At 47.2% G+C, this 23578-nt stretch overlaps 1 long non-coding RNA gene across 2 annotated transcripts; it reads left to right on the top strand.

The window, feature by feature from the left end:
- Positions 1-83: 83 nt before the first annotated feature.
- LOC132646322 (uncharacterized) lies at positions 84-10477 on the top strand. Of its 2 annotated transcripts, none has more exons than XR_009584483.1 (3): positions 84-277; positions 611-981; positions 7489-10477. It is a non-coding gene; the product is annotated as an uncharacterized LOC132646322 (long non-coding RNA). The 2 variants fall into 2 exon arrangements; XR_009584482.1 differs by having other exon boundaries at positions 84-468.
- The last annotated feature ends 13101 nt before the right edge of the window (positions 10478-23578 follow it).

Below are 23578 nucleotides of genomic sequence, written 5' to 3'. Positions count from 1 at the left end.
TGAACCGCCCTGCAGTGTTTTGTAGCTTATTTCCGGTGTGTCTGTCTCCAGGGCCCTGAGAGGCAAGTGGCAGGTGTCAGAAGAACAGAAATAATTCTGTTAAGGTTGATGAATAACGAGCAATGACGGTGCTCAGCGCAGGTCCTTGGTGACTTACATATAATCTTTCTTTTTAATTCTCTCGAGAGCCCAGTAGGGCAGAAGTTGTTTGGGATAAGTCCATTTCACAGATGAGGAGGTGGAAGCCTGGTAGGATTTGATTCAGGGAAGTCTACCGGTAAGGATCTACCTTTGCGGTCAGAACGGGAGGGCTCTGGGACCATGCTCTCTTGCCGCTTGACTTTACAAACCAAGAGGCTGAGATCCGGAGAGGGGCCCTTCTCAATCTGGCAAAGAGTGGCACTGTAGGGCCTATGACGTCACAGCTGGAGTGGCATGAACCGAACAGGATTTTCTGAAGGCAGGAACGTGAGTGGCTACCTCCTCACACCATCGCTACCGTCACTACATCTTTTGTTTTTGCATTTTTAGTGTGTGTGTGTGTGTACGTGTGAGTGCAGGTGCGAAGGTGACAGCTTGCAGGAGCCTGTTCCTTCCCTCCACCTTGTAGGCCCCGGAGAGTGAATCCAGGACAACAGGCTTGACTGCAGACACCCACTGAACCATCTCGCTGGCCGGGCCGTGACTGCTGGATCCGAATCCCTCACCAAGAGGACAGTCCACACGGCCAGTCCTGTCCAAGCTGCTGAGGATGCAAAGTCCAGAGAGCTCTGGGGGGGAAATGCAGAGGGCACAGACACTCCGGAAGACAGCCTGTCAGCGTCCCACTAAATTAACCGCGCTCTTACCTTCTCAGCAACCGTGCTTCCTGGCATTTTTCACAAATGAGGTCAAAACGAAAGCCCACAGAAGCCTGCTCGTGAATGCTTAACAGCACCTTTACTCGTTGTCCAGACTTGGAAGCGATGGGGGCTTCCAGAGGTGAGTAGATAAGGAAACTGACTCATCAGGCAATGGACTGGTACCGCGGTGACCGCGTTGCTGCCTCCTTGAACCTTGGCTCTGTAACCTGGCGGGTCTGTGACAATTAAGACAGAAAGAGACTCGAGAGGTGACTGCTCTAGTGTCATCTCTGTTGTCGTGATAAAAACATCCTTTCCAAAAGAAACTTTGGGGAGTGTATCACTCCCTGATGACCAAGCATTCAAATATATAAGCCAATGGAAGCCATTCCTAGTCAAACCACCACAGGGAGGAAGGTGTTTTCATTAATTAATTAACTAGCTTATTTATTTATTATAATTTATTTACTTTGTATCCCAACTCTAGCCCCCTCCCTCATCTCCCCCCATGCCCCTCCCCTAGATCACTGATAGGGGAGGTCCTCCTCCCCTTCTATCTGACCCTAGCCCGTCAGGTCTCATCAGGACTGGCTGCATCGTCTTCCTCTGTGGCCTGGCAAGGCTGCCCACCTCCCACCAGGAAGAGGTGATCAAAGAGCCAGCCACTGAGTCCATCTCAGGGAACCCACATGGAGAACGAGCTGCCATGGGCTACATCTGAGCAGTGGGTCTAGGTCCTCTCCATGCATGGTCCTTGGTTGGAGCATCAGCCTCTGTAGACTCCCTGTGTCCAGATATTTTGTCTCTGTTGGTCTCCTGTGGGGCTCCTGTCCCCTCCAGGTCTTTCTATCTCCCTCTTCTTCCATAAGATTCCCTGTACTCTGCCCAACATTTGGCCATGAGTCTCAGCTTCTGCTTTGATACCCTGCTGGGTAGAGCCTTTCAAAGAGGCCCTCTGTGGTAGGCTCCTGCCATGTTCCCTGTCTCCTCCCACTTCCGATGTCTATACTATTTGCTGGATGGCATTCGTTTTGTCTTGTAGGTTACAGTCCATCACTGTGGGAAGCCAGGACAGGAAGTCAAGCAGGAACTTGAAGCAGCCATTCCTTAATGCTGCCTGTTCTCTCACATGCAGGCTTCTGCTTAGCTGGGTTGCTTCCATAGTCCAGGACCACCTACCTGCCCAGGGAATGGTGCTGCCTTCAGTGGGCTGTGCCCCCCTTCATTAATTAAAAATCAAGGCCACCTCACCAAGACATGTCCCACGGGCCATTCTGATCCAGGAAATCATTCCAGGACTCCCTTCTGTGGTGACTCTAGGCTGCGTCAAGTAGACAGTGGAAGTTAATTAGGGCAAGTGGGACACTGTGGGTATGTGGCTAGGACTCCTGAGTCTGGGGACTGAGTGCAAATGCCTGGAGTCATCGCTCTGTGGACAGAGCGATGCTTGGTAGCCCCCTCATGTACGCAGTATAGATAGGGTACAAACCCAAGGTGGACCGGCAGGCCGTGCAGGATCTTTAACACTTACAGAGCACTCCACCCCGAGGCCTGAGTACCTACTTTTTGGGCCTTGCTGGGCTATGTTGAAGGTCATCATCGATACTCAGGAAGGGGGCTGGAGTGTCTACTTTTGATAGCATGTGATGCAAACTGCCCTTGCCTCTGTCACCATTCCTCTGGGCCCTGTAACTCCAGAAGAATGGAGTCACAGAAAGTGCAATGAGAGGCACCCTTTAAAACACAGGCTAGGAGTTGACAAAGCTGTCGCAGCTCTGAACAGCCTCAGGACACACAGTGGCTGACTGGCTATCACACACTGAAAAGAGACACCCAGTAAAATGTGAAGGACTCTGAAAAGACCACAGGCTTGAACCCACAGCCATCTTTTCACACTGGTTCACTAACAAAAGAACCCCGTTAAAGTCAGGTGCATCAAGAGGAAGCGCACAGGTTTCCGGGAGAGATGACTTGGGAGAAATCTGTGCTATTTGTCCAATTTCTTGTTCTTTCTTTCTTTTTTTTTTTTTTTTTTTTTTTGTAAATCTAAAACTCTGAAAAGGTGAGTGATGAAATGGAGCAGACTTCGGAGTTAGATAATGTGTGTTTGTAATTTGACTTTAAAGCGGCGTTTGGCGGCCTGACCTTGGGTAAATTCTCCCCACCCTATTACCCCACTGCTTAACTTCCACAGAGCAAGGCTAAGAGCAGGTTTTAGCTGGCTGGGACGTTTGGAGAATTGAAGAATGTATCGCAGATACAGCGCTTGGCATGGTGCCTGCTACATATATGGCGCTGGTTAAGCTCTAAGTGTGCTCGTGGACATGCTTTCAGGGACACGAGTATTGGGGTTATTACTGCTGCATGCTCTCCACAGTCTATTTTTATTGTCGTATTCTGTTGTTTTTTAAAAGCAAACAGTCAGCCAGTTCTGTTCTTAGTAGAAAGACCTTTTGTGCTCAAGCCAAAAGTACTTGACTTGTTTTTCCAATGGTGTGGGCCGGGGCAAGCTTTTAGGCTTGGGTTTGGAGTATTTATTACAGGCTTTGGCTCTTAAGTGGACTGACTTCCCTGACCCAGCCCTTTACCCTATATCCACTGGGCTTGAAGGCCATGAACAGAACAAGAGAATTCTAGGAGAAAAGGGGACTAAGCCTCCAACCCTCACCTTTGAAGTTCAAAGCTTCAAGAAGACTCCAGATGAGATGGGAGCGTCCTCTCCTGGAAGGGGAGGTTGACTTAGGAGCCCTCTTGATGGTGTGGGCACAGCCCTCCCACGAAGCCCCTCCCACAGCCCTCCCACGAAGCCTGCTTTTGGGCAGATGCATCGCTGAGCGACCACCCTGAAAAAGTCCAACTTGAGGGCCTGAACTGCCCACGTTATGCACGCGGAAGACAAACTCTGCCCCCTTGCCTGCTTTCCTGGTGGGAGTGGCAGCTCCTGACACGCTCTGTGGGGCTGTGGCTTCTCCATTTCTCTGGCTCCGTCTCCCAGCATTCTCGACTAGGACAAGAACTACCAGCTCTCAGCTCCCTATTCACACGGAACCCAGACCACTTGGTCTCTAGAGGAGAATGAAAGACAAACAGTGAGGGGCCAGGGACCCCACACTTTCTCCAAGGGGACACGCCCAATGACCTGGGAACCTTCCACTAGAACTCATCTCCAGAAGTCCCCCCAACTCTGAACACTCCCACCCTGGGGGTCTCAGCACACAGCCTACACTAACAGGATCCTCCATGGAGACTTCTCATCTTCTCACTTTGAGGGGCTGCTGCTGGTCACCGAGAGGAATGGCCCTTTGCATCTGGGCCTGGAGAAGCAGGTACTGGTTAGCCGCACCTTTGAATACATTTGTGAGTGTGCACACCCCCACCGCTGCACGCGCCGACACAGTGCGTCTGTGCAACTTATTATCTCAGAAGGGAAGCTCTTCTGTGCTCTCAGCTTTTCGTCTCACGTCTTGAGTTCTTGGAAAGGGGCTGCTGGAGGACAGGAGTGGTGGCAGAATCGTGTGGAGAGAAGCTGGTTTGTTTCTGAAGTCGACAGGTGGGTGAGGACAAATTCCTCCGTGGGTATTAAAACTCTCTTTTACTTTAGCAGTATTTGCAAACTGATCTGAGCCCCCTGAAGCAATACAGAGATTACGGATCCAAGAACCGATTCTGGTGTGCCCCTGAAGGTGGGCCCTGTAGGAATCCCTAGGGTGTGCTTCGCCTGCAATGTGTGGCCTGAGTAAATCTTGGCCATAACGTAATCATCCGTGAAGTTAGGGGACAGTTGTACAGTTTCCTGATGTAGAAAGACTCGAGGCCCCTTGGCCATTCTAGGAAGACTGTTTGGGAAGGAAAACTGTAAAACCGTGTGTATTGGTTGTAGAAAAGTTTAGCGGAGTGTGAACAGCAAGACTCTGTCCACCCAGAGAGCTTTGGTGTTACTTTAAACGAATGTTTATGAACGCTGCTGGCATCTCCATGTCTATACAGCCTGGTCATCTATACCTGTAACCCATTTCCACCCTGGCATGGTCTTTAACCTGCTTTTGCCAGTCGTTAGAGGTGTTCAGCATTTCATCCCTGTGAGCACAGGCCGGAAGGTGTAAAAACACTTAGGAAGAAACCATGTTGGCCGCCTCACCGAGGCCCAACCCCCCCATCATCCCCCCCCCGCTCCCTCCACCCCAAAGAGGGTACCGCAGGAGCCCCAGCCCTCCACATCCTCAGAGCGCTCACACATCTGGAGGAATTGTTACCAAGATTAATGTCAGGCTGTGTCACACACACTCTCACCCGCCCCAGGAAATTTCCTCAGTTTATCCAAACATTTGAGGGGGGATTCTCTGGGGATTAAGAACCACATCGCCGAGCAGGACCACACTTGACCTCCTGAATTCTCCTTTCCCCGGGGACACACGTGCAAATTTCCTCCTTTAATCGCTAAAACAATGAGGTTGTGCGCAAAAGCAATGCGGCTTGAAAGAGTTTAAGGCAAAATCAGAGCAGGAAAATCTGGGCCCTCTGTGACGTCTTTTGAGTAATGGTATTGCGGGTGAAAAATAGTAACGAAATGATAAAGAAATTGATGATCCCAAAGCTTTTCTATCTATGAAACAGGATCCTGGAGTGAAATACTTTGAAATTTGATTCAGAGAACGCCGTATCAGAAGAGATTCTGTTGTTGTTGTTTCAAACTAGCTTAACTTGCTTTTAGGAGTGATTAAGTGGCTTCTCCTGATGGATAAAAGCATGCCATCGAACTAACGGATCTCCCGTGTTGCTCTGGTTGCCAGGAGGCTCAGGAACTCATGCTTCAACTTAAATTACTACATGCGTCTTGAATATCGATGTTGTAATGTTCCCTCTGGTTTTGATATTTTTTTTCCCTGATCCTGGTTTTTATCTGTATGATTTTTGTTTTATTGTGCGTATTTCTTGTAAGCCACCTCAAATCTTTTGTTAGATTGAGTCGCAGATCAAAACAACTTGGATTTGTGGTTCAATTTAAGAAGAGAGGAGCGTTTTTGGTTTGGTTTCAGAGTTCGGCAAATTACTGTGATTAGCCCTGATTTGAGGTTTACAGTTTTATTACGTTAAAGTCCTTGGTATTTAACACATCAAAGGGCCTGAGAGCTCACACTTAACCTCCCACGTGTTAACACTACCCAGTGCATCGGAGGTCTGTTTCCAATGATCACGGAGGAAGGCATTCTCCCATGCTGGAATCTTGCTCACACGGTACGTACTGAGACATGGACGTATTGAGCCCTGCTTTCAAGCACACATGCCAGGAAGAGTTTAGAAAGGAAAGTGTCCACAGTCAAACCAGTTGTCCCCTGCATGTTTGTTCAAGCATACATGTTTGCTCAAGCATACATGTTTGTTCAAGCATACATGTTTGTTCAAGCATACATGTTTGTTCAAGCATACAGGTCCAAGCATACAGGAAAATTTGTGTCCTCCATTGCATCACCCCTTGTCCATCATAGTAATTCCAGAATCTTTTGCCTGGTACGTCTTGTGCCTTTCTACCTTTCCGAAAGTTAAGAGCCTTTATGCTGGGGTATGAAGCTCAACCTCGAGAGAGAATTGAGTCTCCCAGTAGGAGATGATCAGCAGGGTGAAGGCCCAGCCTCTGGGGTTATGCCATGTTGGCTCTGCTGGATCCCCTTCGAAAGCCCATTATAGACCATACTCCCTGAGAATGTCTCTTTGGGGCTGTTTCTGGGGACAGGTCTCTGGTCCTGCTAGAATACCAGCTCTCCGTTTGATTTTTGCAAACTCTGTCCCAGACTGGATCTGAAATGTTCCTCAAGGCCCAAGTATTAAAGGCGTAATCTCCAGGACTGTTGGGAGGTTTTGGAAATCCTAAGAAGTAGGACCTAGCAGGAGATCTTCCAGTAGTTAGATGCACCCTCGGAGGGGACATGGAGACTCAATCCCTTCTATTCTTTCCCTTTCCACCAGCATCTTCCTCTACCATCTTCCTATGACACGATTCATTGATTTGTCATAGGCCCAAAACAAAAGAGCCAATTGATTATGAACCGAGGTCTCCAAACTGTGAGCCAAATAAACCTTTCCTCCTTATAAGCTGATAGTCTCAGATACTTCATCACAGTCACAGAAAGCTGTCCAACACAACACTTAACAGCTCTGTGTTCTTGCTTTCTCCAAGCCCTAGCAGAGGAGTTAGGAGACTGAGAGGAAGGAAGTTGTCCCTCAGAGACCATGCCCCATTTGTCGATGGTGATATATGACCTTGAGCAAGGGGCCTCATCTTCCTAAGTCTTGATGTAAGGATCTGAAGGTGGAGGTGACATTTATCACAAAGCAAATGAATCTTTGGGTTCAGGGATAACCCTTTGCTCAAGCTGCCTCCTAAACCTTGCAATGTACTTGCCTCTCCCTCCGTGGCTGTCATGTTGAATCCATGTCTTGAGCCTCTGCTCTCCCTCTCGATGTTTGCCTTTGCCTTCAAGAACGTGGGACTAGGTGATCATGTTCCCAGCCACACCTATGCGAAACCAGAACCCAGGAGGTAGGGGAAAGGCCTGGTGTTCAGCTCTTTGATTCCTGTTGTCCCAACACATCCCACCTTCCCACAGTGACATGTCTCATCTGACAAAGACCTTTGGTTTTTTTCTAGGTTTTGAGCTGGACACAGCTCTTATCAACCTGTACCCAAGGTTCAAAGGTGATCTAGAAATTGATGTGGCCTTACAGAGATTCAAACAACCTAAGTCAGCATGTCACAGCTTCGTCTGTCCCGACTGTCCCTTACAGCGACACTTTGCCACAAGCTGAAGGAAACTTCTGAAGGAAATCACATCATCTGCGGCCTTAATCATTTTTATATGATCAAGGATCATATGAAAATTCTAATTCAGCCATAAGATTTATTGTCATCTCAAGACTAAAGCAAAGAAGAAAAATGGTACGACAGAAACACTCACGGGAAATCTAGATAACAGAGTCATCAGGCTTAGTCTTTTAAAATGGAGTTTGATTTCTCCAAGAGAAAAATGACAAGGCTGGGCGGGATGGCTCAGTGGGTAAAGGCGCTTGGCACAGAACCTAAGTTCAACCTCTACAAGTATGCACACATTCACATATAAACTGAAAGTATAAAGAAATGACAAACTGAAACGCTTCACTAGAAAACTAAAATAAACAAGGACTGAAAGCCACAGGCATAAAAAAAAATTACTAAAATTTAAGTGACGAATGCAGGGAGTGGTTTTAACAGCAGGGTAGACACAGCTGAAGAAAAGCTTAATGACCTGGATAGTGGGTCTGTGGGGGCGGAGGGAATGCGTAAATTGAAAGATGAAAATTAAGAGGATAGAATAAGAGAAAAGAATTAAAAATGCCTACTAAAACAATGCGGGAAAACCGTCAGCTGCAGGTGCCTGAAGTCGTAGAAGGAGAGAGAGTGAGGGCAAGCGTGTGGTGACACAAGGCTAGGCGGGGTTTTAAAGCTGGTACAAATGTCAGGCCACGGACTTCAAGGTACACAGATACAAAGACAGATAACAACCCTCCTGATAGCCTGGGACACCTCCACCCACTGTAAACTTCACTGGCCCAGACTCCTGTACCAGCATAAATTGGATTCCCCCAGACCCCTGGACTCTGAATAAACTGGAGCCACCGGGGTCCTTGCACCCTGTAGGCTGGACCTTCTCAGACCTTAGACCTTCCCAGACTGTGTACAGACTGGGCCCTCACAGGTCTGTGCAAATGATCTGGGTAAGTGGGAGCCATCCCACCCCCTATATAGAGTAAACTTCAGCTGACCAGACCCTTGCACCCAGAGCTACAGCGAACAGATGCATTCTGCTTCAGCCTCTCGGGTCTGAAGACCAAGGTTGGCCTGCTGGCACCCTCCTTCCCTCCCTCCCTCCTTCCCTCCCTCCCTCCTTTCCTTCCTCCTTCCCTCCTTCCCTCCTTTCCTTTCCTTCCTTCCTTCTGTCTTCCTATAACCCTTCCATCCCTCCTCTTTTTTTGTTTGCGTATCCACTAGTTCTTGCAAAACTTTTTGAAAGTAGAAAGTACTAGTTAAGAAACCAGAGCCAGAGCCAGTGGTGGTGGTGGCTCATGTCTTTAATCCCCGCACTCAGGAGGCAGAGGCAGTTGGATGGATCTCTGTGAGTTCAAGGTCAATCTGGTCTACAAAGTGAGTTCCAGGACAGCCAGGGCTAAATAGAGAAACCCTGTCTCAAAAAAAAAACCAAAAACCAAACAAACAAACAAACAAGAAACAAAGGAAGGTTGGAAGGAAGGAGAAAAGAGGAAGGAGGAAGGAAGAAATCAGAAACAGGGAGATAACTGATGGGAATCTGGGAAACTCGAAAGATGGTTTTTCTTTTCTATCCTGTCACTTCTACCTGTGAAAACTCAGACTGAGCGTCTTCTGAGAAAATAGAGAAATAGTAGCACTGGGGTGGGCCTGCTAGGCTTTCATATGGATGGGAACGATATGTCCCAGATGCACAGAGCAAGCATGGTGTCTTGGCCAGTGTTAGCAAGCATGACATCATAGCCAACATCAGTAAGAATGGTGTCATGGCTGAAATTAGCTTTGTTCTTTTTCTGTGCTGACACTGGAAGACAGTGGTCTTTGAAAGGGTAAGATTCCAAACCTGCATCCTTCTGAGATTCCCCAAGCAAGCAATCTACCTAGCTGACCTCCTTGTTTTCTGCAAATGTCTGAAAAACAGGAAGGAAAATGGCTGAAGCTGACATTTCTCCCAGCTCAGCTGAGAAAAAAGCTGTGAAAACAGGCTGCATATGCTTGTGGGCTGAGAGCCATCAAGGTCAGTTTCTCCTGGAACACAACCCAGAGTTGATGCTCACCTCAGGATCTGTGGAGAGAGAGTTCTGATGATCTCCTCACATGATGTCCTTAACTAAACTTCTTTGGACTAGGGCTGGAGAAGCCTGAGTCTGTTGCAGCCACACTGGGGCGTGTCCAAAGGCTACCCCTATAGACAGGGCCAGAGTGAAGACTTCTATTCCTCTATTAAAGCCAGCTGCTCCTCTCCAATGCTTACTTTCTCCAAGGCCTACTGTACTGTTGAGCCTTTCATCCCATCTAGAGTCCCCAGTGTATGTAGCTGGTGCTCATGCATTTGTTTTGCTGTATCTGAATCTTCCTTCCTAGTCCTGGGCTGAGCCCAGAGTACTAATGACATCAGCAAGCAAATGCATGAAGGGATGAAATGACTTACGCAGTGTTTCACCCAGACCCTATCTGATGACAAACACTGGCAGCTAGACACGAGGGACAAAGCAATGAAAAACAGACAAACAAAAAACAAACAAACAAACAAACAAACACCACATCTCTGTCCTTGCAAAGCTGACATTCTCATCAGAAAACAGGCCAACAAACAACATGGAGACATCAACAAGAGATAAATGTTTGCATTAAGTGCTCTCTCTAAGTCAGGAATGGCCTAGATAATGAGGCTGAGTTAGCAAGAGGAGTAATTAGTTATTTGGGCATTGCTTTTTGATGGCAGGTAAGACTCTTCAAAGTCCCTAACATTTTTGTTGCGCTTTGTACAAAATTAAAAGGCATGGTTATGTCAGGAAAAAGAAGGCTGATGAGCTCCTAAAACCAGTAAATATGACACGATTAATAATATGTAACATTTACAATAAAAATAATAAAAACAATAACGTGGTGTGTATGCCTCCTCTGCCTACCACAAATCCCAGACCAGACATTGCTAATCGATGATGGCACCCTTTCCAACTGAGCCTAGCTGCCCTTTTAGCCTAGTGCTCCAGGCAGCCATGACCAGTACTGAGGACTGGCGTGCAGGCCGAACGTTCCACACACTCCTCACCTGAGGCACTATAATTCTCTTCTGGCTGAGAGAATACAATCCTAGGGCAGTGGCGTTAGGGAAATCCAAATCCAAGGGCTGATCTTGGCAGCTACCCGTAGGAAAACAGAAAGAAAGAGAGAAAAAGACAGAGAAGAATCGCTTTTTAAATATTTGGTTTCCAAATGTATTTATTTGCAACTCCAGGTCTACTGCCCATATGCATTGCATCTGTTTTAGGCTGGGAGTCAAACAAGGTTTGGGATTTATTATCTTAAAACACACACACACACACACACACACACACACACACACACACACCTCAGTATCTCCACATGAAGATGCCAGGAGAAGCCTGGCATTCCCGAGGACACATGTCTCTCTCTCTCTCTTCAAGCCAGAGTATTTGGGCCCCTTTGCCATGAGCCAGACTCATGGATTGATTTAAGAGGAGGAGGAAAGGAAGCTGCCAGTCCCCTTGCGTGAATCACATACCCTGGCGGGGTTCGCACACCCTGCTGGGTTGCGCAGCTTTATGGAGGCTGTGCCTGTCCTGAGGCAGTGGAGAGAAGCTTGGAAGGATTTACTAGGCCCTACTGGGTGGCCCCTCTCTGCAGCATCTATGGAGGGAGACTGGGCCTCAGCCCTTGGCCTTTCCCACAGTGGCCTCTAAACTTCCCTAACTGCTACCTCCCTCCCTTCCTCTGGCCTTCCCGCCATGCCCTACCACACAGGAAAGGAGAGGAGCCCAACCAGCACACTTGTGTCTGGGCTAGACTCAGGCAGGTATTTGCTCTCTGTGTTCCCAACTGTAAAATGGGGAAATAAAGGTGATGTGATCCCCCTGGTGGTCGATTGTTTGAGGCCTCATTCTAGTCAGTAGCAGGGTAGAGAGTCTGCTCTTTCAAGTAATAACATTAAGCCTGCGACTATATAGATTTCTTTTCTTTTTCTTTTCTTTTTTTCTTTTCTTTTTTCTTTTGTAATCTCACAAAGAGCCAAAGGCTGATGCGATGGCTAATACTAATTGTCAGTGTGGCAGAGTCTAGAATCACCTAGAAGATGCAAGTCTGGGCATGCCTGTGGGGAATTGGTTACCTTTCTTTGTTTTAATTTTATTTATGTGTTCATGTGTGTATGTGCTGGTTTGTATGTGCACCACGTGCATGCAGTACCCACATAGACCAGGAGAGGGCATCATACCCATGGGAACTGCAGCTACAGAAAGTTGTGAACTGCCCAGGATCCTCTGCAAGATCAGCAAGTGGTCTTAGCCACTGAGCCACCTCTCCAGCCCCACAGGGAGTTAAATGAATGGCCTTAATTGTGGTGGGGAGACCCATCTACATGGGTGGCAGATTTCCTGGTGGGTTCCTGGTCAAGCAGGAAAAAGGCATGATTGACAGCACTCATCACTCTCTGTTCTTGACTATGCATGCATGTAACCAGCTGCCTCAAGTTTCTACGAGTTAACCACCCGAAGAGACTGTGCCCTTGAGCTGTGCACCAGAATAGAGCCTTTATTCCTTAAGGTGAATTTGGCAGAGTATTTTATCACAGCAGTAGGGAGAGAAACTAGTACAATAGAGTCCTCACAGACAGACAGGAAGCCCAGATTGCTCCTAGGACATGTGTTTTCTGCTCGCAGCCATGGACTCTAAGGTTCACACAGTCTGAGGTGAGTCCTGGGGACCTGCTTGGTAAACTAACATCCCAATGGGCCAGATGCTCTATTGAGCACCCTTGAGAATCATTCTGTGTGAAGAAAGACACTCAGCTATTTTCCAGAGAGGGTAAGTGAGGGTTCAGAGAGGTAAAAAAGAGCTGCCCCAAGACACAGAAAGAGTAATGAGCTGGGCTGGGATTTGACACGATCTCGTCTGATTCCAGCATTGTTTGAAGGAGCCACGTTTGGAGACGTTCTCCCTCCAAGGACAGCTGTCACCTGCAGCAAACACTCCCTGCTCTCCTGTGGCCTGTCATCTCTCACATGTCACGCTCTACCCAAAGAGAGCATGGCAAGCTCAGGTGCAACACGGAGTCCAAGAGCTCGCCGAGCACACGTGTGAGGCCCCGGGTTTTGTGCCCAGTGCCACATAAAACAACACACGGCAGCTGGGGGATCTATAGAACAAGGGCGGCTTGAAGTTCCATCCATGATGCTCAGGAGCTGCATGAGTGAACCGTTACTCAGCCTCCCCAAGCCTTGCTTGTCTTGTCCTGGGGTCTGCATGGCCTCCATCCTCCAGCATGCTCTTCTCTGCCTGCCTTACTGGCTCCCCGCTCTTCACTGGGACAGGGGAAGGAGAGCGACAGCTGATGTGGGAAGAGAGTCAGATTGTCGCCCTAGCTTCATGGGTGAGCCAATGAGTCAGAATTCCAAGGGTGCAGCAACTGTCCATTGCCTTCACCTGCCATCTTTACGTCCCTGGGGTTTGCAAGTACCCCATGTGGCTGTCCCTGGAGGAGACAGCCTCCCCTATTGCTTTCTCATCACTGGTGTTCTTACCTTCACTAAGCAGCTGCCCTGTTTGAGTGGCCTCCATTCCCTGGACTCTGACTGAAGATTTCACTCTCCTCATCTACAGCAGGGAACTCCATCGTATATTAACAAAATACAGTTTGGGGCCAACCCTGGCCCACAGCCTATTTGTATAAATAAAGCTTTATTGGAATGCAGCCTTGTTCATTCATTTATGTTTAGTCTGTGGCTGCTTTTATGTTACAGCGGCAGATTGAAATAGCCGCTCCAGAGACCATTTGGCCTTCAAGCCTAAACTTTCGACTGCCCGGCCTTTCACAGGAAGCTTGCCAAGCCTTGGACTCTATTTTGAGGTAAGATAGTTGGTGACAAGCCCTTGATACTACGCCTGGCAAGCAGGCAACTGTCAATCAGCCCTGGCTCTTCTTGCCTGAGTTCAGTGGCAGCCATGTGTATTATCTGAGCCAGGGAAAATGGGAGGTGAGATGCGGGCTGAGGGGGAGGGCAGCCATCTGCTTTATAGGATGCTGGGTCACAGAAATCCTTTATAAAGCAAGGTTTCCAGGTGGCTCTCACTTCCTGGGCAAGAATCTGCTCTTCTCGTTCTTCCTCTCAGCCCTTAGCTGGGAGTCCCAGTGGGGCCAGCATCCGTAAATGTTTGCTGTTGGATGAACACTCCCAATTAACCACCCATTGGTTGGGGTGGAACTTTGCAGAGGCCCAGCTTTTATGCAAATCAGACTCCTTCGGGGATGCTGCAGCTGTTCCCCAAGTCAGCTTTCTTTCCAGCAAGGCTTTCTGCAGTCCAGTCCCTTGCTCCTAGAAACCACCACTGCTTCGGTTTCTCTCTCTCTCTCTCTCTCTTTCTCTCTCTCTCTCTCTCTCTCTCTCTCTCTCTCTCTCTCTCTCTCTCTCCACGTGGCCTCCGAAGTCACCTTTCCAATTCCCTAGTGCATCTCTTCTTCTAGGAAGCTGCCTGTGGCTCCTGCTACCTACCTGCTGGCTGTCACCTGCTCCCTCTACTCAGTGGCCAGAGCGCATGACTAGTGTGACCCCAGCACTTCGTCCTGCTCCACCCTTCCTTTCAGTTTTCCCAGACAATGTTCCATCCCCTTCCAGTCTTTCTGGGATCCCTAGCTACATCTCTGTGCCTCCTACCTTCTTCCCAGAGCACTCATTTGAACCCCCGTCACAGGCAAAGCTCCACTGTCATCCAGGCTTTACTTTTCCAGGGAGCAGAATCATAGTCCCCCAAGCTGTTTCTCTTGGATTTCCTAAAACATTGCACTGTTGTCTTGGAAAGCTTGATTTTGTCTGTTTGCCTATTACCTTTCCATGCCAGACCAGATGTCTAGATGAGAGGAACATCCCTGGATTCAACTGCAGGTACCCAAGCAGTAGAGACTCCTGCCTCCATCAACCCGGTCCTTTCTGCCTCTTTGGCATCCTGCTGGGCACACAGTTGGTCCTTCAGAAAGATGGATCCAACATCCATGAATTTCACTCACATCTGATTTAAAAAAAAAAAAAGCTGTGTCTGTTCTGGATCTGTAGAGACCATTTTCTCTTCTTGCCCCTGAACAGTGTTGCATAGCAACCATCCACACTTCATGTGCATCGTATCAGAAGTATAAGAAATCCTAGAGGAGTCAAGTTTATGGAGGCTGTATGGAGGCTAATACAGAGAGGGATCTGCCTGTGCCCAAGTCCACCAGTCCTTGCAAGGGTCCATTACCTGAGTGTATGTCAGTTTGATGTTTTACCTACTTGTTGCTGAAATCCTGGAAGATCTTGCGAAGCTCTAAGCAACGCCTGGAATGAAAGCCACAGTGTCTAAACACCATGTTGAAACATATCCTTAGAAGAGAAACTGCCTCTTGCTCGGATCCTGGAGCTCATTGGGAAATATGCTTGCAATCCAGTCAGTCCGTAGGTTCCATGCTAGATGGTGTGATAGACACCTGGCTTTGTTCTGAGAAAGACATGACAACTTGTCCCTTGTCTGTCTTTACCTTTCTCTATGAAAGAACATGTCAATCAAACAGAAATGCAAGCAGACACAGGCCCTTGAAGAAAAAGCTGAATAACTTCCTGGTCATGGAAGGAAATGTACCATAGGAAGCCACCCAGGACCTTGCCTTCAGTGCTAGAATCTTTCATGAGAACCTGAGTATAGGTATTTCTTCCTATAAGAAAACTCCTTGGGTGCCAATGTGAGTGAGTAATTAAAAAAACAAAAACAAAAACAAAAAACTTCAAAGTCTGAAGGAGAAGAAACAAATGTCCTCTCTGGTGAATTCAGCTGCCTGGTATCAGTTTGCAGCTGTCTCGGAATCTTCATTTTACTTCTCACCACCCACCAGACCCATTTTCATATTAGGGCCATTTCAGATGGGGAAACTCAGGTTCAAAACCACATGCCTAGAGCTACTGGTAAAAATGGATCAAGACTCAAATCCAGCTCTGTCTGGGTCATTACACTGGTCACATCAGCTGAAAACCCTCCCCTGGGGTCCTGGGCACAAAGGCTCAGCTCACCTCCCTACCAGAGTCTAGATGAAGACTCCTTTCTGCATGCTCAGCCTCTGGTTGAGCTTGGAGCCATCTGGTTCCACATGGAAGCCAGGCACACATTGCACCATAAATGCAGGGGCCATGCTGCCATGTGGAAGGGCAGGTTCAAGATGGGAAGGATGGTGGATCTACACACTCCCAGTCCATCTGTCCTCTGTCCATCTGTCCTCTGTCCATCTGTCCTTCATCTATCTGTCCTTGTGGCCAGTCTGTATGTTCCCTGGCTCCCTTCTCCTCTCTCTCAGGTGCTCCTTCTCCTCTCCTACCCACTCTCCATTCTCCTCTTCCCTCGCTCCTTTTTCTTGCCCTTCTCATTTGTTCTCGCCTCAGTTCCTGCTTTTCAATTCCCCCCTGCCTTTTCTTTTCCCCTCTGTTTTCTCCCACTCCTCCTCTTCATTTTCTCTTTTACCTTCTCTCTCCATTTCTCATGAAATAACATGAAAAAGCCCTTCATTCTGACTTCCTACCAACACCACATACAGAGCAAATAAAGAGACTGCCGCCAGTAAGCAACCTCTGTGTCTCTGTGTCTCTGTCTCTCTTTCTCTCTGTGTCTCATGACTTGGCCTCCAATGGCAAGTTAAGTGACTTTCCAGGCACAGCTGAATTGGTGTGCAGTAGGCTGAAAAATCCATCTAAAGGCAGCTTTCAGCTGCAAGTCACTAAAATGTCTTGTTCTTCTCATCATTACCGTATCCCTGCCCCCTCCCCGGACACACACACACACACACACACACACACACACACACACACACACTTGATGTTCCTTTGAAGAGAAAGCCCTCTGGGCCTCAGATGTCTGGCAATGTTGTCTTAGCAAGCCCTTCCTTGAGAAAGGGTAAGCTGGCTTTGCTGACCAACTCCTGTACCCCAGGGATGCCTCTCTCTTGGACTGAACGGCATAGAGGAAGACCCTGAGACATGACCTACTCAAGGTCATTGGTTAGCCTAGAGCTGACACTTAAAATACTGAAAGTTCTTCACGCTGTCTGAGGAAAGCTTTGGTTTTGGGATGTATTGAATCACCAAAGCAAAGCTTAAACACACTCCTTGGACAAGTGTAGACCATAACCCAGCACATTCCTACTTCTCACAGATAGTAATAATGTGGGGATTTTTGTTCCAGCCTTACAGGCAGCATACCTGTTATCTTACCGCAGGATTCTGGGCAATTTCTTTCTCAACCTGGAATGTCAGTCTCTTATTTGTAGGGTAAAGTATTAATGTTTTTCTTGCCCAGTTATAGTATTTGTTGTTTTGAAACTCTAGATCTTGGTGGGATACAGAGTGTTTAGGATCCAGCAAACATGGGTTTAGAATAAGCCTAATGAAGAATAAGAAGCAAAAATGCTTCCTATTATTGTTCAAGTTTAGCTTCAGGGCTTACATTCCAAAAAAGAGACAGAAATGCATGGAATGCTATTCTTACCGCCTGCTCCTCAGCCATGGCAGACATTACAAATCCATCACTGGATTTCAGACATTTCTAGTTGATCAATACTGAAAAAAAAATTGCACAGCTTGTTCATTTTCCATCTTGTTACAGAAGTAGAAACAAACTTCCTAATCCAAGCATAATGGTTAGTCTTGGTTGTCAGTTTGACTGCATCTGGACTCAGTTAAGAAACTGAGCGAATCTGTGAAGAGTATTTCCAGAAAGCATGAACTGATAAGACCCTTTCTCAGACTAGGCAACACCTTCAACCCTCCAGCCCAGATAAGAAGAGAACAAGGTTGAAGTGGTGTTGCTTGTTGCCTTTGTGTCTTGCTGATAAGTGAATCTACGCTGCTGCTGCCATGCTGCCACCACAGTTATACTGCACAGACAACAGACTTCAATTTATTCTGTCTTCTAATGTAGAAGGAACGCTGCCAGCTCTCCAAGAATCTTCTGAGGCTTCAGCATTACACTGGAACCACAGAGGTACACAGCTTCACGAACTGAGTAGCTGCAGGCTTCTTTGGCTCTCTCTGTGCACACATCCCCAGCCCCAATTATGTAAGCTAGTCTAGTAAATCTTCTTTTCAAATACATATACATTTGTTCAACCCTGTCTACAGTATTCAGGAACTCATGTCAAATGCTTTATTTTTTTGCAGAGACAGAACCTCAATCCCTTCTTCCTGTGCATTCACTCTGAACTTGGTCCTTTCCACACGTGACATCATCCATCCTTCATAATGACCCAAAAGAAACTGGATGTCCCCGTTTACCCTCTTAATACAGCAGTCTCCAGTATATGAGCCTGGGTTAATCTGCCTCAGAGGTCATCAGTGTGTGAGCCTAGGCTAACCCACCTCAGAGGTCACACTTTATTGTCATCTTTCTACACCACATCCCCTTAAACAGGAATAAGTTTAACAGGTCAGGCAAGACAGTAGACATCATGAGGGCCATGGCCAGGACTCCAGAGAGAACCAAAGCACAGCCGCCTTTTCCAGTAAAGACTTTCACTTCTGTTGTATTCTGGGGTCCTGCCAGGCCTGGGGTCCATCTCCTGGGAAAGGCAGCACATGCTATTTTGATACTGAGCCTGTGCCATGAGCAACATGATGGACAGGCCTTTTACACATCTCAGAAGTCAAGTTCACAGAGTCATTTCCTGTTTGGCTCACACTGTGGGCAGAAGCCCAAAGGTACAGCTCTCTCATCAGCCTAATAGGAGAACAATTACCAAGTCAGGATCCAAATTTAGCAGCAGACACTTCTTTGGGAACTTGGAGGGATTGCAACTTTAAAGAGGAACGGACTTTTGACCCGAACTCTGGGTAGAGCTCTTTTTCTGAGGAGCAGAGCTGTCCACACTGCTAATGGCAGAATCATTGGGTCATGGCTGAGGTCCAAGAGTGGCTAGAAAACCAGCAGCTGGGAACACACCATCTTATCTAAAATTAAGCAGAGAATTTAGTTCTTTGACTGTCAATTACAACTTCATTTAAATGCATCAAAAAATAAATAAAGAGGAGTTCCAGGAGCCACAGAAATGGCCCAAGAATGCCCTCCCCCACATGCTTTAGCAGGACACTGGGGGAATGCCCAAAAGGCACTGGTAGGAATGACATTCATCAGCATAGAAGAGATGGCACATCAGAGCAGACGGCAGCGCCAGTTAGACACCATCGGTGTAGAGATAGCAACAGTATAGACAGATGGCATCAGGACGCAGACACAACCATGAGCTAAACTTTGACCTCAGACAGAAAACACCAAGGTGACCCAAACTGACCAAACGCTTGCATAATTTACCACTGAAGTCAAACGATCAGAGTTTGATTCCCAGCCTCGTCATGAGGCTGATGCAAATCATCCCTCCTCTGGAAATATGAGCTTCAACCTTGAAAGGACATATGGGAAGAGCTGATAATGGTTAAGCCCAGCAGCCTGCAAATCTCAGCCTTAGTTCTTAGTTCTCTTCTTACGATAACCCCTGTTGCTCTCACAGTTATACTATGAAATAGCCACTCTTACCGTTCTCTAACCAAGGAAACTGAGGCACACAGCAATGCTTTTCTCCTAGTAGCAACACGGAATATGGAAGCCACAATATGCAATCTGGCGACCCAGTCAGTGCCTGAGTCATGCAGCCAGAGAAATACCTGTGCCCCTGGAGTTCCTGAGACATGATCAGTTGGAATGCAGTTTTTTTTTTTCTTTCTGTCCTACAAGTATGGCTTTCTGAAGAACTGTGAACATTTTAAAAAATCTGATATAAATAGCTCTTTTAATTTTTCTTTCTTTGTCCCCCTTCCAAATATCAGCCAATACTGGAGAGAAATTGGTTCTGGTCGACAGTGACAAGGTCAGGGCTCCTTTGGAGGATGGTTGCCAGCGCAGGCTCCATCGTGGGCTGAAAAATTACGGCATTTATTTTAAGCCGAAACATTCTTATATTTAAAGCTTGTCATCAGGCCGAAGTTTGTTTATTGCATTCCATAATTATGATGAATATATTTTAAATAGAAAAAGATTTAAAATGTAGGACAGCTGCAAAAAAAAAAAAAAAAAACACGATGCCAATCACTGCAAGGCAGACACATGTGGAGTCAGCCACATCTGGAGTCAGAACTTGGGTGGGAAAGTCTTGTTTTGCATTTTTATGACCAGATGCATGCAGATTAGATGTACCTTATAAACTTCACCCAGACAACTGTCAGGGCCAATCAGCCCTAATTGAATGGGACATTTTCTCCAGCAATCCCCCCTGAGCCCAGGCCAAGAATCCCCCCGTATCATGCATGGGCAGAACAAGTTCTGTTAGCTGCGCGTAGAGTGATCTGTCAAACACAGGCCAAATTCAATACTGGACTTCATTCCACAAAGACTCCAATTAGACCAGAATGGAGTCTGGAAAGCTTTGAAAGGCCCCCTTGGCCCTGACACATGGAGGCATGACCAGCAGAAAAAAAAGGAGAGCTGGAGCCTGACCCTCTGTTTGCATCCCTACATGCTGAACACTGCATGACACATACTATTCATGACACACACTGTACATACTCTCTCTAGGTCCTTCCAACAGTCCAGTGGCTGGGGATGACTCTCCCATTTGACAGACCAGGAAACTGAGCTTCAGAAGGCTGGAGGGAGAGTGTGACTCAAGTTTGCAAGCCAGGAAAGCTTGAGAAGTCCCATCAGCCAGTTTCATTGGAATGATAGCCGTTTCAACCTTTTCTGGGACGGGCAGAGATGTGGGAGGGCATTGAAGGCTATTGTGATGACTGAGGGGACATAACTACCATTAACACCAGGGTCCAGGAATGCCAAACTGCTTGCAGCATGGAGGAGAGAGTGCCAACATCCTTTCTCATTTATCAGCCCTGACTTCCCACAGGCTATAGAATGACTACAAGCAGGGGTGTAAATGTGTAGATGTTAAGAGCATTTTCTTAGTCTACATTGCCAAGATATTACATGCTGATACCCAGCACATGTCCAGGTGCCAACCATACTCATGGAGAAGAGAGGGCATAAGGAGGAGGAGGGGAGAGAGACTTCCTTTTATTTCCTATGAAACATCCTTTTAATGTTAGCCTGCAGTTGCTACCAAGGCCATTATCATTCCTTCTGAGGTTCACAAATCAAAGCGGGGGTTCTGCTACAAGTGTATGTGAGTAACAAGAGCATCACAGCCCATGTTTTTCTCTCCTAGTATGAAACAAGATAACCTCGGAAAAGCAACCAATCACAACACAAATAATGATGTCCAGCGTTGCATCTTTTATTCCACGAGCTTAACACGTGCCGTGTCAGATCCCTATGGCAGCCGTATGATGTAATAGCTGTTATGCTGGCTTTTAGAGAAAATAGAGGAACTAAGGTTCAGAATGGAAAAGGAGCAGTCCAAAGTGACACAAGGAATGGTGGCCAGGCAAATCCTGAGCCTGATTCCAAGAACTGAGCTCACAGGATTTATGTGAGTTGTGTTTTTGATGTTACAAACTGAAGAACGTTATAGCTAATCTGGGTGACAAAATGCAAACCAAAGATGCTGTTTTGGGGAGGTTTTTGGTGTGTGCTTGTTTAACTGCTTTTGGAACTGGTTTTACTGGGGTTCCAGATTGAGTGATTAGCTAAGGGCTGGAGCATCCGTGTCTCAGCCACACAAGCATGGATGGAGTTCTCTCCTCCGAGCACTATATAAAGAAGTACTATTGTCTGTCGTCTGGGACTGGTAGTGAAGAGATTCCTACAAGTCCAAGGCCTGGGATGAAGGGACACTGCTGACCTGGTTACAACAAATTCTATCAAGGAAAAGACTCCTCCTGACAGAGGTTTTTATCCGCCCTTGCCCTTCTGGAGATGCGATCCTCAAGGAGAATGCTGGTTTGTAACTTGTCTCTTTTGTGAATCAGAAACAAAATCAGCAATTTACAGCAAGGCTTTCCACATAGAGCTGGCAAAGTTGGATGCCTCGGGGTGTCCTGATGAGGGACAGGAGAAGCCTGGATGTACAGAGGGGAGGGTTAAGAACTGTGGAGAACTGAGGAGTCCGTGCTGAGGTCAGCTTCCAGCAGTTTCGTGGTGTCATTACACCAGTAGATTTTTGAGCTTTTTTTTTTTTTTAAAAAAAAATAAAAAGTATAAGATTTGGGTGTAAAGTCTTCAGGTTTTTGAAAAGTGATTAATTCCAATTTTGTTTGTTATAAACGAAAACTGATTATCTATGCCAAGCCCCTCCCCCACCAAAAAAAACCTGTGTTTTTATATGACCTTTGGACTGTTGGATTCTCCCTGTGTGTTCCTTCTCCAGGAAGCATCAGGCTTTTCACAGACAGGATGGGACAACCACAGCTTTTCCTTCCCCCTTTCTTGATGTTCCATTTGCTCTTACTAGTTGAAGGAGCCAAGCAGACCATCAGAAATGACATGGGACAAGAGTAACAGCTGTTTAAATAAGGGGAGAACAAGCAGATCATGGTGGCACTCACCTTTAATCCCAGCACCTGGAAGGCATGGATGAGTGCCTCTTTGCGAGTTCTAGGCTAGCCAGAGCTACAGAGGGAGACTCTGTCTCAAGAAAAAAAAATAAGAAGAGGACATGTCAGGAAGCAGGCACATGAAGGAACAGCTTCTGGGAATTTAAGCTCTTAACGAAAGGAATCAGGGAGGGAGTGAATTGTTGGCCAGCTAACTGGAGTGTGGAATCCTTGCCCTCGGCAGGGCCTATTCTGAACACACTTATCTAGGCAGAAGTGGACTCTGGGGAAACAGGAAAGAATGGTGGGGAAAATAACGGGGTCAGAGCCAGGGTTGAAAATCTGCACCTACCAAACAGTGTGACATTAGGCAAGTGACTGGATCTCTCTGAGCCTCCGTGTCCTTGGCTACGAAATGGGGACAGAAATGCTACAGTTCAAGGCTCATTGTATGTCATCTGTTAAACTGGGAAATAGCAATGGATTTTGACTTTGTGGAAGGTTTGTTGTTATTGTTGTTTTTACTTTTTATCAGGCAGAAGCCATGAACTTGACTGTCCGTTTGCAACACCCGCCGCTTGTCCAGGGCTTAGCCATCACATGCACAGAGCAAGAGATGTCCCTCCCACAGAGAGGGCTTCCATTTGTGTCCAACCTAGAGACCCAAGGATGCTGAGCTGTCTGAGTGGTGTGAGGATTAAAGAGTAAGCTTTGAAGATGCCTCTGGTAGGAAAGAGGGACACTATAGAGAAAGCCCCAGCTCAGTCAGTTCCAGGTTGGCTTTAAGCGCTTTCAAACATATTTCACAAAAGAAAAAGCCCAGAGGGGCTGGATTATAGGGTGGCCTGCTTCAGAATTTGGGTTGCAGTCAGAGACATCCATTTCTCCATCCATCCATTTACAATGCACTGTGGTGGCTTCTTGCCTGGGATACAGTAAGATAGCACCGGAGGTCTCAGGTGTCTCTCCCGGAAACAGCGACACCTGGCAGAGGACTTGTCTTAGTTCCTTTTCCTATTGCTGTGATAACATACTCTGACAAAAGCAACTTAAGGGAGAAGGGCTATATTCTGGCTCACAGTTCAAGGTACACACAGTCCATCGTGGTTCCAGAGCTGGGAGAAGCTGTTCATGCTGCAGCCACGGTCAGGAAGTGGAGGGAGCGTTTTCTGCTGCTCGCTTCCCTTTCTCCAGTCACACAGTCCAGGATCCCCTGCCCAGAGAATGGTCCTATCCTCAGCGGGTGGGTTTTCCCATCTCTATTAACTCAATCAAGACAATTCCTGAACAGCCATACCCAGGACATCCAACACTCAAGGGACTCTACATTGTGTCAAGATAACAACACCAACATCACAAGGACCAAGAGCCTCACTGGCTCCCTTAGGCCTAGCTAACTGTTCTTGAGCTGGTACTTGTGTAGTTGAGTGAGG

This window comes from Meriones unguiculatus, chromosome 11, assembly GCF_030254825.1.
Source record: "Meriones unguiculatus strain TT.TT164.6M chromosome 11, Bangor_MerUng_6.1, whole genome shotgun sequence".
In the NCBI taxonomy this organism is placed as follows: Eukaryota; Metazoa; Chordata; class Mammalia; order Rodentia; family Muridae; genus Meriones; species Meriones unguiculatus.
Note: the sequence above shows the minus strand (reverse complement) of the source record. Positions and strands in the feature narration are given on the sequence as shown.